Here is a 12,500-nt window from a genome sequence, read left to right on the forward strand (position 1 = left end):
AATGCATTTGTAATAGCAACATATTAAATTAGTAAATAAACATTGCAGTAATATAAAAATAGAATTACAGCAAAGGTAACATGGGTGGATGAGCCAGATTTTACATCCTGATCCAAGTACACTGGTACAGGTGGCCTAGAAGGTGATGGACTACTACTATAATCAGGTGGGAGGGTGAAAAGATAAACCCATAGGGAACGAAATATAAAATACTGAAACGATGGGAAAGGAGAAGTGCAGTATAATACAACCCTTTGTCGTCAACATCTCGCTCATGCAGCTTTATCAAGTCACAGATCTGTGACTTGATAAAAGTCCATTGGGTGGACGAAATTTTGCTAATAAATTATTGCATAACACTGCATCATTTCCTTACACAGGATAAAACATTCCAGTAGGGCTGGAGGTTTCTAACATTTTTTCTGGATATGACGCACAATAGTCTGCTAATACAAAGGTGCCTGTTCTTACTGCTTGGTGGGCAGGGGTATAAGGAAACTTGTCCAAATTTTTCTCCATGCCAGGGAATCGAACCCAGGACCTCGTGATTGAGAGAGTAATGCTCTCACCAGTGAGCTAATTGGTACCACTAGGCACCGCCTTGAAGAAAGGAGGGAGAGGGAAAGTGGTGGGGAAGGTGGACGTAATAAGGAGGGGGGAAGGTTTGGACTGCAGGGGTGAACGTCCTTCAGGTGGGCTAAGAGGTGGGGATGGGTGGTGGTGAGGGAAGTGGGGAGGATGGTGGTGGTGAGGTAAATGGAGGGGGAAATGGTGGTGGTAATTCTGAGGAATAATGGTGGTGGTGGTAGTGGTGGTGGAGGGACTTAGTATGAGTGGTGGCATAGAGGATAGTTTATAGTGAGCTTCGTATCCATTTTATGGAGAGTAAACAGAGTTACACTCACTGTTACATGTGTAATGCTGTACTGACATTTGTACAAATATACTCTCCTTGTTGCCAGCAAATTTAAATTATGCATTCAGAATTTCTGGTATTGCATTTTCATTAACAAGATTCCTTCACAACAGGTTCCATTATTACTCTCTATATTAACAATAATAGGCAAATATGTACATACGGCTCAAAGAAAATTACCATAATGCCGACTGATTACTTTACATTTGGTTTAACCATGTTTATGCCAACTGGCCGTAGCAGGTGTAACCTAGCCTAAGCCAGTCTTCGGCATCAGTCAGTAGGCACGGAAAACCCCACTTAAAAATGATGGGCTGAATACTTCGACCTCTGAAGTACTCTTCAGCAGTACTTGAACGAGAGATACAAAACATCCTCTTCATTATTTTTATTCGTCTCTAAGTGGTTTCCTCTGTTTCCGACGACTCATGTTCATTACACTATCACACTGTATCCTTCAGTCTGTTTGCATTGCAAGATTATCCGTAAATGGGCTTATAACGTTCACGTTATGACGAGTTCCAGATCTACACTGTTTCTAAATGCTTTCAAATTTGTAATTTTTCTGTTATTTCTAAGGGCTTCTAGCAAACTCAGCAGATTTACAAAGACTATCAAAGAGGAAAAAAGTGTCAATGCGAGATGAAATGCAGTACAATTTTGCATAAATTCCTTCCACTTCAGTTTTGTATCTTTTCCACTAAGGAATACTTGAAGTCCCTCGAACAATATCACTCGAAACGCCTTCGAGAAAAGATGCATCATAATCTACCTGGAAATTTTAGGACTGGTTTTAAATCTGCGCACAGAAATTATTTCCTATGAAAGCAAGAGGCTTGGGAAACTTAGCAAAACACCAACCATGAAAAGCAGAGGTACCGTAAGTATTCAGTGTGAAGGGACAAAGAATTGAACACATGAGGGGAGTTGCCAATAACTCCTGGTTGTCTTCAAGATGGCTAGCAGCAACAACCTGGTTAATTAATCAGGCCATCCACCAGGAGGCCAAGTATGGGAGCGGGTCGAGGGGCGTTAATTCTCGAACTCTTCAAGGAGATTAGATGCGGTTCGAATGAGTGTCCAGCCATTCACTGATAGCAGAATCAGGGAATGGCAAGGAGTCGAGATCATCACAAGTATATGAACTGCCAAAGAGTTCAGTGTGAAATGGAGAAGCCTAATCATAAATTATTATGCCTAGCTTAACCCGGTTCTTAGAGTTCAAATCTGAAGTGGCAACCAGAGGTGATGCAGCCTTGCCAGTGGACTGTATTGCCATTTGTGTATATAATTTGTGATACTGGCTAAGGTATATACTGGCAAGGATTTTCTCTATGCTGATTGCCTTTGCGATTAGCTGAAGCAAAGGAATATTGGTTATTGTACTAAAGTGCTAGACACGTATGAGTTAGGCAGCGCTGCAAGGGGTTACTAGTGATGTGCTTCTTGGGGTACACTTTTAGCAACAAGATGTCAAAATAACACAGCTTGAAGTGCTGTGACAGACCTGTAACCAGTTTCAAGAACTCTGCTCTCGCAACCCAGCTTGTGGCCAGGCTGTTGCTGTTTGTGGCCAGCTGGCCCGCTGGCCCACTTATCAGTCTGGCTGATCTGCTCTTGTCAACAATGATCCAGTTCATGCAGGCTGCGGAATTTAATATCATTACATGTTTATGTTAGCCATTTGGATTTGTGTTTACACATTTATTATGATTTATGGTGGCAATATTTCTCAGCCTCGCAAGACTACAGTGTTAAGTACAATTATCCTATCAATGAAAATGGAAGTAGGAAACGAAATGGAAAACAAAAAGTAAAAATTACAGCGAATAAAAAACAAAGTGAGGACACGAGTTGACATGAGAGAAACGAGGTGACAAGAGATGGTATTAGGGAAACATGGTGAGAACAAAAATTTTAAGATGAAACTGAGCACGATAAAGTGCTACATATTAGGTAATTATATAAAATAATCACACTGTGACAAGGCCGCTGCTGATACCTCACTTCAGAGAATTTCTCCTATCTGTTGATAGTATCGCAACATTGCACACAGCTCCTGACGACACACGAGAGTGCGAAGGATCTAGAGCTAAAGATTTCCATCCCATGTGGCTTGTTCTGCAATGTCAAATAAGTATAGGGAAACTTGTTCACGTATTTTGTAAAAGCGGTACACTACTCTGACAAATTTAGTTCAGCCGAGACCACTAACTGTACCTGCCTCCCTCCCTCAAGGGAGCTGCATTGACGGTAAGGGGTTCCTGACACTAAGAATTAGACTTTACTTACCTTTTCTTGCATCTAACTTGATTGCCTCCCATTTCCCTAGGCGTTTTATGATACCTAATGAGGAAATAAATGGTATAAAATACCGACACAATGGAAATATAAACACATATGCAGTATAATGTGATCCTTTATTGACTACGTTTCGCCCACACAGTGGGCTTTTTCAAGTCACAAACAGATCTGTTTGTGACTTGAAAAAGCCCACTGTGTGGGCGAAACGTAGTCAATAAAGGATCACATTATACTGCACATGTGTTTATATTTCCATCCCTAATGTGTTTGTTTGGAGCAACAGAACGGCAGGGATCACTTAATACAAAAAGCTAAATGCTATCCCAATATGTTCTGCAACAAGAGTCGTCATACGTCAAGACATACATACAAGGAAGCGTTCAACTTTACAATACTCTTAAGCCGAAGTTTAGGCCGCTTCCCAAGAATGCAAACACTAGCCATAATTATATGCTAGGGTCCATTTTTTAATGTCATTTGTAGTTAATATTTGACATGCATCATTCACACATAATTAGTACATCGAATGGGAGTAATAATCATTACGAGTAGACATAATGCAAAGTAGACTAATTAGGCGTAAACTAAATGCGAGTAGACCAACTGCTATGCAAGTAAAACTGACATATTTGCAACTAATAAGACATTTACCGTGCCTACATTTCGCTCACCGGGAGTTTGAACAGGCTCCTGCTGAGCTAAACAGTAAATATCTTGGTTGCACACGTGTCCGGTTACCTAAGTGGCTGAACTTTACACAAGTGTCATCCACAGCTAGTGGGTGTAACACTATGCCATCCACAACTACATTTTCCCCATTATTGTTAATAAATCACCAGCAGGGATGCTACCATGCAGCCTACCTTACTATAACAACGTAACTTAGCGCTAAGTTAACAGAGAATGTTCAGAAACTCACGTTGAAAAATCTAAGAAAATTGTAGTAGTAAGATAACAGGTTGTGACTGGACATACAAGGTGGGAGGGAAGTTTATAATTGTCTTGAACCCAAGGTTCATCAGCCTAGCGTGGAGTGCCTGCATACATATGCAAGCGGCCTAATATTGTCCACTTGTTTTATCATTATGCAAACACAGACAAGCGGTCATACTAAGAATTAATACAAGTCTGATGGAGATAAAGGCACTGATGTTAAATTCAAGACAAAGTGAAGCGTTTTGTTATAAGTGGCTTCTCTATTAGGACTGAAAAAAAGTCACTCGTGACTCAACTTTCTCAGTAAATGCCTTAACTGTAAGTGACTTATCTACTTAGGACTGTATCGCCATACCTGGTCTCCAGCCAGGTCTTAGTGAGAAAAGTGCGTCTTTAGTCAAATGTCTAAGCTTACATGAAAGTGAAAAATATTCAACCGAAGTCATGCGAAGAGCGGAACAAACTTCTAAAGGTCATTGAAGCCACCTCTTCGGATAACTTTAAGAGTGAGAATGGTTGACCTGGAGTAGGCTCTGCCTACCATAACCATGCCAGTGGACCTACTGCAGTACCGATCAACAGTCAATCAAAGATGAGCCCATTTCTCTTGAGCAGACTTGCTCCCGACGTCGAAGTTCCTCGAGACGTAGAAGACCTGACCCTCCTTAAAAATGCATATCTTATGATAATATATTTTTTCTCTGGGTGGAGCGCTAAGGCAGAGGAGCGCCTCAGCGCCATAATAGGACCAACCCTCCAATGAGTCAGATTATAACTTAAGATAGAGCTCAACTGAGAAATGATCTGAAGTAGGATAACAGCTGCTAAGCTGAGATGAGCCAGAATAATAGACGCTAGTCTGAGCAGAGGCAAGACAACAGCTGCTGGGCTGAAGAACTGGTTACCTCACACTCTTCATCTTCCACCGTTTTATTCTGTATTGGACTGAAGAAGCCACCGGGTGGCGAAAAGTTTCCAGAATAAAGAATATCAAATGTTGTACAAGTGTCTTAATTATCAACTTGTATAAATGGTTTAGAAAACCGACAAATTGTATAGATAAGGTAGATACACATGTTCGGTTGGAAGGTCTTGTCTACCCCGGCAACCCGGCCTCAGGCCAGGTTGACTGAATGATCAGGCTTTTGGAGCTAGTGACCCAAATAGCCGTCACAGCTTGGCTGATCCGGCACTGGTAGTAGGAAGCTGTCAAGTTTCTGGAAAACTAAGTTCCGGCAATGTTTGACACTTTCAGGTGTGTTACGTCTGACCACGAATGTTCACAGTATTATCTAATTTTACCCACTGTCTCCATGCTATTCCTTATTTTCAATCCAAACTTTTTCCCATGTCTTTCACTCCAGGTAGGTTGTTACAGCAGTGCGCAGGTTAAGAACCAATCATTTTAGTATCTTTCGTGTATAATGCCAAGTATCTCTCTCTTCCTGGTTCCAGAAAAAATAATCCAAGTGCCTTGAGGGATTCCCAATAATTTAAAAGTTTAACAATCTATGCGAGTAGTACAAGACACCTGTGTACATTTTCCAGCTTTGATAGCTCTCCTGCCCTGAAACGTGCTCTGAGCACAGAAAAATATTCAAGCTGTGAGAGCATAAGCGAACTGAAAAAAAAAATACCAGCATTGGAGCTGCTGCTGTCGTTTTGAAAGTTCTCAATCCAGCCTGTACCTTTCTTAGGCTTTGCTGAATTTGTATTGTGTTCAATTCATCTGCTGTAATTATTCCTACGTTTCGCGTATAATCCTTGTATTCTGACATAACAGCTGCAAATAAGACGAGGCAAGAAAACAGCTCCTAGCCTGTAAATAACCTCAGGTATGATAGCTCCTAGCTTGTAAATGAGCCGAGGTAGGGAAGCAGCTCAATATGTAAATTCAACTGTGTTAAAGAAACTCGCTAGCAGACAATAAAACTAAAGTAAAAAAAAAATTATCTTTCAGCCTCATTTTTTTTTTTTAAGCAGACATGATAGTTAAGTTTTTATAGTATTTTTTTTATAGTCTCTTTCTGCATGGAACACAGGTTAGACCTTTGTTGCATGCTACATAACCCAAGTGTGAGAGTTCCACTTGCTGCAGTTGGTACAACAGTGCTGATGTAATGCTGCGGGGGCAGCCTCAGTGTTGCGGGGGCAGCCTCAGTACCAGTGTTGGGATATGTCAGTGGTCTTCTACAAGAGTGTTGAGTACCTACTTTTCAAAACTGTTTAGCTTCTTAATAGGACAAGAACTATTTACCCACTTTTTTTTTTAATTTCAGCATTGTGCATGTATCGTCTCGTGACCTTCCACCCCTCCACCCGCTCTGTTCTCCCCTCCCCTCATTCCTTCGTTACCTCACTCCTTCCATGAGGTAGCATGTCTAGCTGTCCCTCACCCTCATCCCTCTCACTTGTCTGACGTAAGAGATTCAGCTCTCCATTCTTCCCTCAACCCCAACCTTTATCCTTCCTTCCCTCTTCCTCCTACCTCTCACTAGTGTTGCATAACACACCTGTCACTAACATTTGCTGGGTGACACCAGGCTGGTAAGAGAACTCGGCTCAACGACACAGTCTCGGGTTCGAGTCACTAAGACGTTTAAGTGTTTTCTTACACCTCTGCCCATAAATATTCTCATTAAAAAAAAAACACGTCAGGTTTTGAAATTTTACTCAAATTCAGCTTAAAGAAAACGATTTTGAGAAGGAAGCTTTTTAAGTCAATTTAGGTTACATAAACCTTTAAAAACTTATATTTAAGCAGAAATAAGATTTAAAAAAAGTCGCAATACATCTGGCAACGCTGTAGCCAAGGGGAAAACACAGGAAAGGTTTAAATATGAACGCTAATTCCTCTTGGTGCGTAGGAGACGGCAGCTGTGTTGTGGTCGACGGTTGTGGGTCGCATCCTGGGGGGATGCGACCCACAACCGTCACACAGTCTCACACACACAGTGGGACTTGCACATGGGTAAATAGAATTATCAAAGCTTATTTCTTGGGTAGCATTGAAAATTGCGTTGGGCAAATATTTTGTTAGTGGGAAGGATTGTGAAGGACCTGCCTAGTATGGGCCAACAGGCCTGCTGCAGTGTTCCTCCTTTCTTATGTTCTTATGAAAATGCTATGCAAATAAATGAAACCAAAATGGTAGAAATAAACGCAGAATTGTGACACTGACTAAGTTTCGCCCATGCAGTATCGTTACCATCCATAGGTTTCGAGTTCTGCTCCTCTCGCAGCCCGGTCATGGGCCAGGCTTGTCTGGTACTTGCCTGGTCAACCAGGCTGTTGTTACTGGCGGCTCACTGGTCCACATAACCACCACAGGTAGGTACTCTAAGAGGAAATTCAATAGGACAGATAATGAGAACCTTGAAAACCAAGGATGCCATGCCAATGATCCTTTTTTATATTATTTATTCTCTGTAGGTTGGCATACCGCTGTATAATAACAACCTAAGTCAAGGCAGTCGAAATTGCAGATCTAGAGAATGAACTGAGAACCTTCACTGCACTGAGAAAGTTTGTATTCCTTGGAACGCAAGATGCAACATAATTTATACCAGAATAATCCTACAAGGACTGGTCCCAAGTCTGCACATAGAAATCACTCGCTTGGAGAGCAAAAGACTTGGCAGACTGTGTAACATACCCTCAATTGTAATGCAGTGCGCCACGAGTGCACTAAGAAAACTGTCAAGAGGCCCAAGACTGTTTAAGCATCATCCCATCATACATAAGAGGAATTACCAATACACTCCTGGCTGTTTTCATTAGGGAACTAGACACACACTTAAAGTTAGTGCTCGACTAGCAGGGCTGTGATTCGTACGTTGGATTGCGTGCGGCTAGCAGTAACAGCCTGTTTGATCAGGTCCTGATCTATTGAGAGGCCTGGTCAAGGACTAGGGCGCGGGTGGCGTTGACCCCCGGAACAACCTCCTTGAACATGCTGGGGTCAAGGCGTAAGTGAAAAACCTCGTTTTTAATGATCATTAGCTTTAGGTAGATATCCAATCAAAACAACTAGCCGGGACGTAATAAAGAAATTTTGAATTAGAATGAAAAATCCGCTTAGAAATAGTCTAGGATCAATGTAAGAAACTGGCAAAGAGTGTCAATGAAGCCAGCTTCCTGGGTAGCTTCAAAAATAGATTAGACAAATACGCGAGTGAGAATGACTGGGCGACACTAGGACCTGCTATACCAGTGAATGGTCAGAACTGCACAGGTAAAAATAACCCAAGAAAAACGTAAGAAAAATTATTAGTTAATTTTGGGCAGGCATAAAGTTTCATGCAGAATGGATGGATGATGCTAACTGGTTAAAGTTAGCTATGTAAACTAGTTAGGTTCAGTTAAGTTAGCTATGTATGCTGGTTAGGTTATGGTGCTAATTTTTCCTGTACTTCACATAACATTTTTACTAGTGCCATTTTTATCAACACGACACAGCGTGGGTTAATGAGTCCATTTCAGTGCTCCTATATTCATGTTATATAATAGTTAAAAATGGTGACGAATGTTTGATGTTCAGGTAGGAGACAGAGCAACCATCCAGGGAGGTACTGCCTGTCACGCAAGCGTGAAACAGAAACCTGTTAACCGGAAAAACTTGCCGAGGACGAGGCTTGTCTGGGGTGTGTGAGAGTTGGCGGGTTTAAAACTGCAAGGTAACCCTGAAATAAACATGTCACACCTTATCACGACCCTCTCCATGAAGCTCCCCCGCCCCTACTACCCAGCCACGACCCCTGGGCCCCACCCCTCCTCTCCATGACCCCTGCACGACCTCCGTCTCACGACCCACTCCAAGCACCTGCCTCAACATGAATCTTCCTTCCATTAACGGTAAATCAAATAAACAATAAAATAAAAATATACTCGGCGCCTTCACAACAGTGAATCATCAAGGCACAAGACTGTACCTTATGCGAGTATACCTAGGTACATTCACTAGGATGGTAATGTACACATTAATGTACCTAGAGTAGGTACTCACTAGGATGGTAGTGTACATACTAATTTACTTTACAACGATCTTTAAAAAAAAACTTAGTCTAACGATTTATCTAAAATTTGTTGGTTAAATATTAATTTAATGCACGTTCAGCCATGCTTTCAACTTTATGTTGCAAGATGTCCCTGGAGGACCTTGAGAGGACTCTTCAATAATTTAACTTTAATTCCTTTGTCAATAATTTATAATTCGTGCGCATCTGGTCAGGTTTTCAGTAGCGGCAGGTTGCATTCTTGTCTAGGCTATTTAGAGCTCATGAGGGCGAGGAGTCGGTTCTGGGATTATCTAAGCTTAAGATACGAGGATACAGCAGTCAAGTAGTGGGGATGTACTGTTAAATAAGTACAACTGGTTGTGTCACTTCCAGTGACAACCTGCGGGTCCAGGGTGTCCTGTGTGCTCGGTCAACGGTCAAAAGGTGGAGGTCGCAGGACAAGGACTCTCTTCGAGGTAGGCAGAGGGCAGACAGATGGCAGCACTAATCAAGACAAAATATTCGAAATGCAACCCAGGGCAAAACAGGGGTTACTAATTAAACTGTCTGTTTATAGAATATATAAGTTGGAATGCAATGTGCACGACAGTTTAATGCCTATGACTGAAGATTATTTTTTTAGTTCCTCTACTCCTTTATGGAACGCTAAACTAGTGCAGACCAATCAGCCCAAGAAGATTAAGGTTATATCCATGACTATCTGACTGAGGATCAAGCCTCCACTATCACTTGAGCTGATGACCCCCCACGGGTTTAGCGCATCTCAAAGCTAACATGTGTTACCGAGACTGAATTACAAAAAGCATTCTGTGTCCCTCGCCAACAAAAAATTAACTTGATACTGGTGATATACCTACCTTTGAGATGTATACAATACCTTTGATGAATACAGAGTTTTTCTACTCTAGAAGCCCAGCCATGGGCCAGGCTCATCTGGTGCTTGCCTGGTCAACCAGACCGTTGCAGTTGGCGGCCCGCTGGCCCACACATTAGCAACAGCCCAAGTGTATTATGCAGCAGGCTTCCTAGCCCAGTTAGTTTCGTGACGTAACAAATCTAGACAACCCTAAGCACCACGCCCGAGCTTAGTCCTCTTAGAGACTGCCTTGACGGATGGTGTCAAGGTAAGATATAACCAACTATTAGATAAATGGTTCAGAGAACCGACGAGATATAACCAAGTTTTGCCTCCTCTTAGGTACCACAGTAAGCACAACAATAATTATTACAATTATCCTTTGTTTATTTAAAGAATTATCAATACATTTACAGTTATGCAGGAATCGAGACGGGCCTAAAGTTTGATCTTTGTTTTGTTGCATTCATCAAAGTAGAACACTTGACAGTTATTTTATTATGACCCATTCATTAGTTAGCCGTTGGTCCTGTACGGACTATGGGAAAGATTGGTAGAATGGTACGGTGCCAGGAGGATATTCCGGGGATCAACGCTCCCGTGGCCCGGTCCATGACCAGGTCTCCCGGTGGAGCAGGGCCTGTTTAACTAGGCTGTTACTGCTGGTCGCACGTAGTCCAACGTACGAACCACAGCCCGACTGATCCGGCACTGACTTTAGGTATTTGTCCAGCTCTTAAAGGTAGCCAGGGATCTATTGGTAATTCCCCACATGCCTGGTGTGAGGCTGTTGAACAGTCTTGGGCCCCGGACACTTGTGTTTTCTCTTAGTGTACCAACGGCGCCCCTACTTTTCTTTGGGGGTATTTTGCACCGCCTGCCCAGTCTTTTACTTTCGTAGGGAGTGATTTGGGACCATTCCTTCTAGGATTTTCCAAGTGTAGAATATGACATCTCTTGCCTGCGTTCCAGCGAGTACATGTCAAGTGCTTCCAAGCGTTCCCAGTAATTAAGGTGTTTGGTGGAACCTATATGTGTAGTAAAGGTTCTCTGTACGTACTCTAGATCTGCAGTTTCACCTGCTTTGAACGGAGATGTTAAAAGTACAGCAAAATTCCAGCCTAGAAAGAAAAAGTGATTTGAAAAGGATCATTGGCTTCGCATATCTTGTTTTGAATGTTCTCATGATCCACCCTACTATTTTCTAGGTGGCACTCCCATTTCCCTCACATTATTTTTTTGCTCTATTGTATTATTTGAGTTTGTGGTATACTCAGTTCTAATTATTATCTACTCCAGTTTTCCATAACGTAGTATCGTCTGCAAACGATGACACGGTGCTGTGGATTCCATCTCTGTGTATGTTTGAGATATGATGATGAGGAACAGGATGGGGGAGAGTACTGTGCCCTGTGGAACAGTTTTTCACTACGGCAGCTTCTGATTTAACTGTTTACCACTACTCTGTGTTCGATTGGTTAGAAAGTTGAAGATCCACTTCCCCACTTTGTCAGTTATCCCTTTAGCACGCATTTTATACAAAATTACGGTAGGGTATTTCTGACAGGTACAAGAAAAAAAAAAAATACCGTACCGTTCCGGCAGCCTTGCGGCAGTGAGAGACCTGGTTGACCACTCAGTGGCCTGAGTGTGTGTGTACATAAGTGTTCCCAGTCATGTTCCCACGGGCTCCGAGGTCTTTAAAGTCGCCCGTTTGCTGATTACAACATTTACCATTAATAATTAGCATTTGTTTTTACACTATAGATAAGTAAATACCTAACAAGAATATGGAGGAGAGAAGGTAGCGAAAAGAACTGTTTTCAGATAATTTTAAATCATCACTAAGACCATCAAATTAATAAATGAATACTCATTATAAACCAAAATTACTTTTAGAATAAATGTAAATATATGCAAAAAAAAAAACGAAGCAAAAATACAAATATTAATAACAGATGCATATTTATTAAAAAAAAAAATACACAAGATATCTACTGCACGTTCTTGACATTTCACTCATCATTAAGAAACATCTACTCAAAAATCAAACATCATTTGACAAGCATATGGTAATCACTGTGTTAGAGGTCAGTTGACCTACCGATCTTTTGATGGGAGCCCGCTTGAGGGGCCGGGCAATGTGTGAAGGCCACATAGCCGAGCCTGACGTTGTGTTATGTTAGTGTGGTGGGTGTCCTTGTGCACTCCTTGCTTACACCACTCTTCACAATGCTGGCATTTATCTATTCTTGTATACGTTGACAAATCGTGTGTCTGGTATTATGCCACTGAGATCTTACGCGTCACTTTAAACTACACCCGGTTTAAGTGTCAAGTGGAACACGAGTCAGCAAGTGGTAGAATAGAAGAATGAAGTGTCAACAGCTTTTGATATTTGCAAACAGGAAATTTACAGTTTTAAAGACTTAAGTATAAGGCAGCACTCGTCCAGCATTATTTATAATAA

At 41.7% G+C, this 12,500-nt stretch overlaps 1 non-coding gene across 1 annotated transcript in view; it reads right to left on the bottom strand.

Moving 5' to 3' along the window:
- Positions 1 to 1,082: 1,082 nt before the first annotated feature.
- Positions 1,083 to 12,500, bottom strand: part of LOC128698198 (BAG domain-containing protein starvin) — a 23,163-nt gene continuing 11,745 nt past the window's right edge. The window contains exons 2-3 of the transcript XR_011391487.1: positions 12,135 to 12,346; positions 1,083 to 2,561 (exon numbers count right to left, since the gene is read on the bottom strand). This is a non-coding gene — a transcript (BAG domain-containing protein starvin). The remainder of the gene's footprint in view (positions 2,562 to 12,134; positions 12,347 to 12,500) is intronic.

This window comes from Cherax quadricarinatus, unplaced genomic scaffold (assembly GCF_038502225.1).
Source record: "Cherax quadricarinatus isolate ZL_2023a unplaced genomic scaffold, ASM3850222v1 Contig2690, whole genome shotgun sequence".
In the NCBI taxonomy this organism is placed as follows: domain Eukaryota; kingdom Metazoa; phylum Arthropoda; class Malacostraca; order Decapoda; family Parastacidae; genus Cherax; species Cherax quadricarinatus.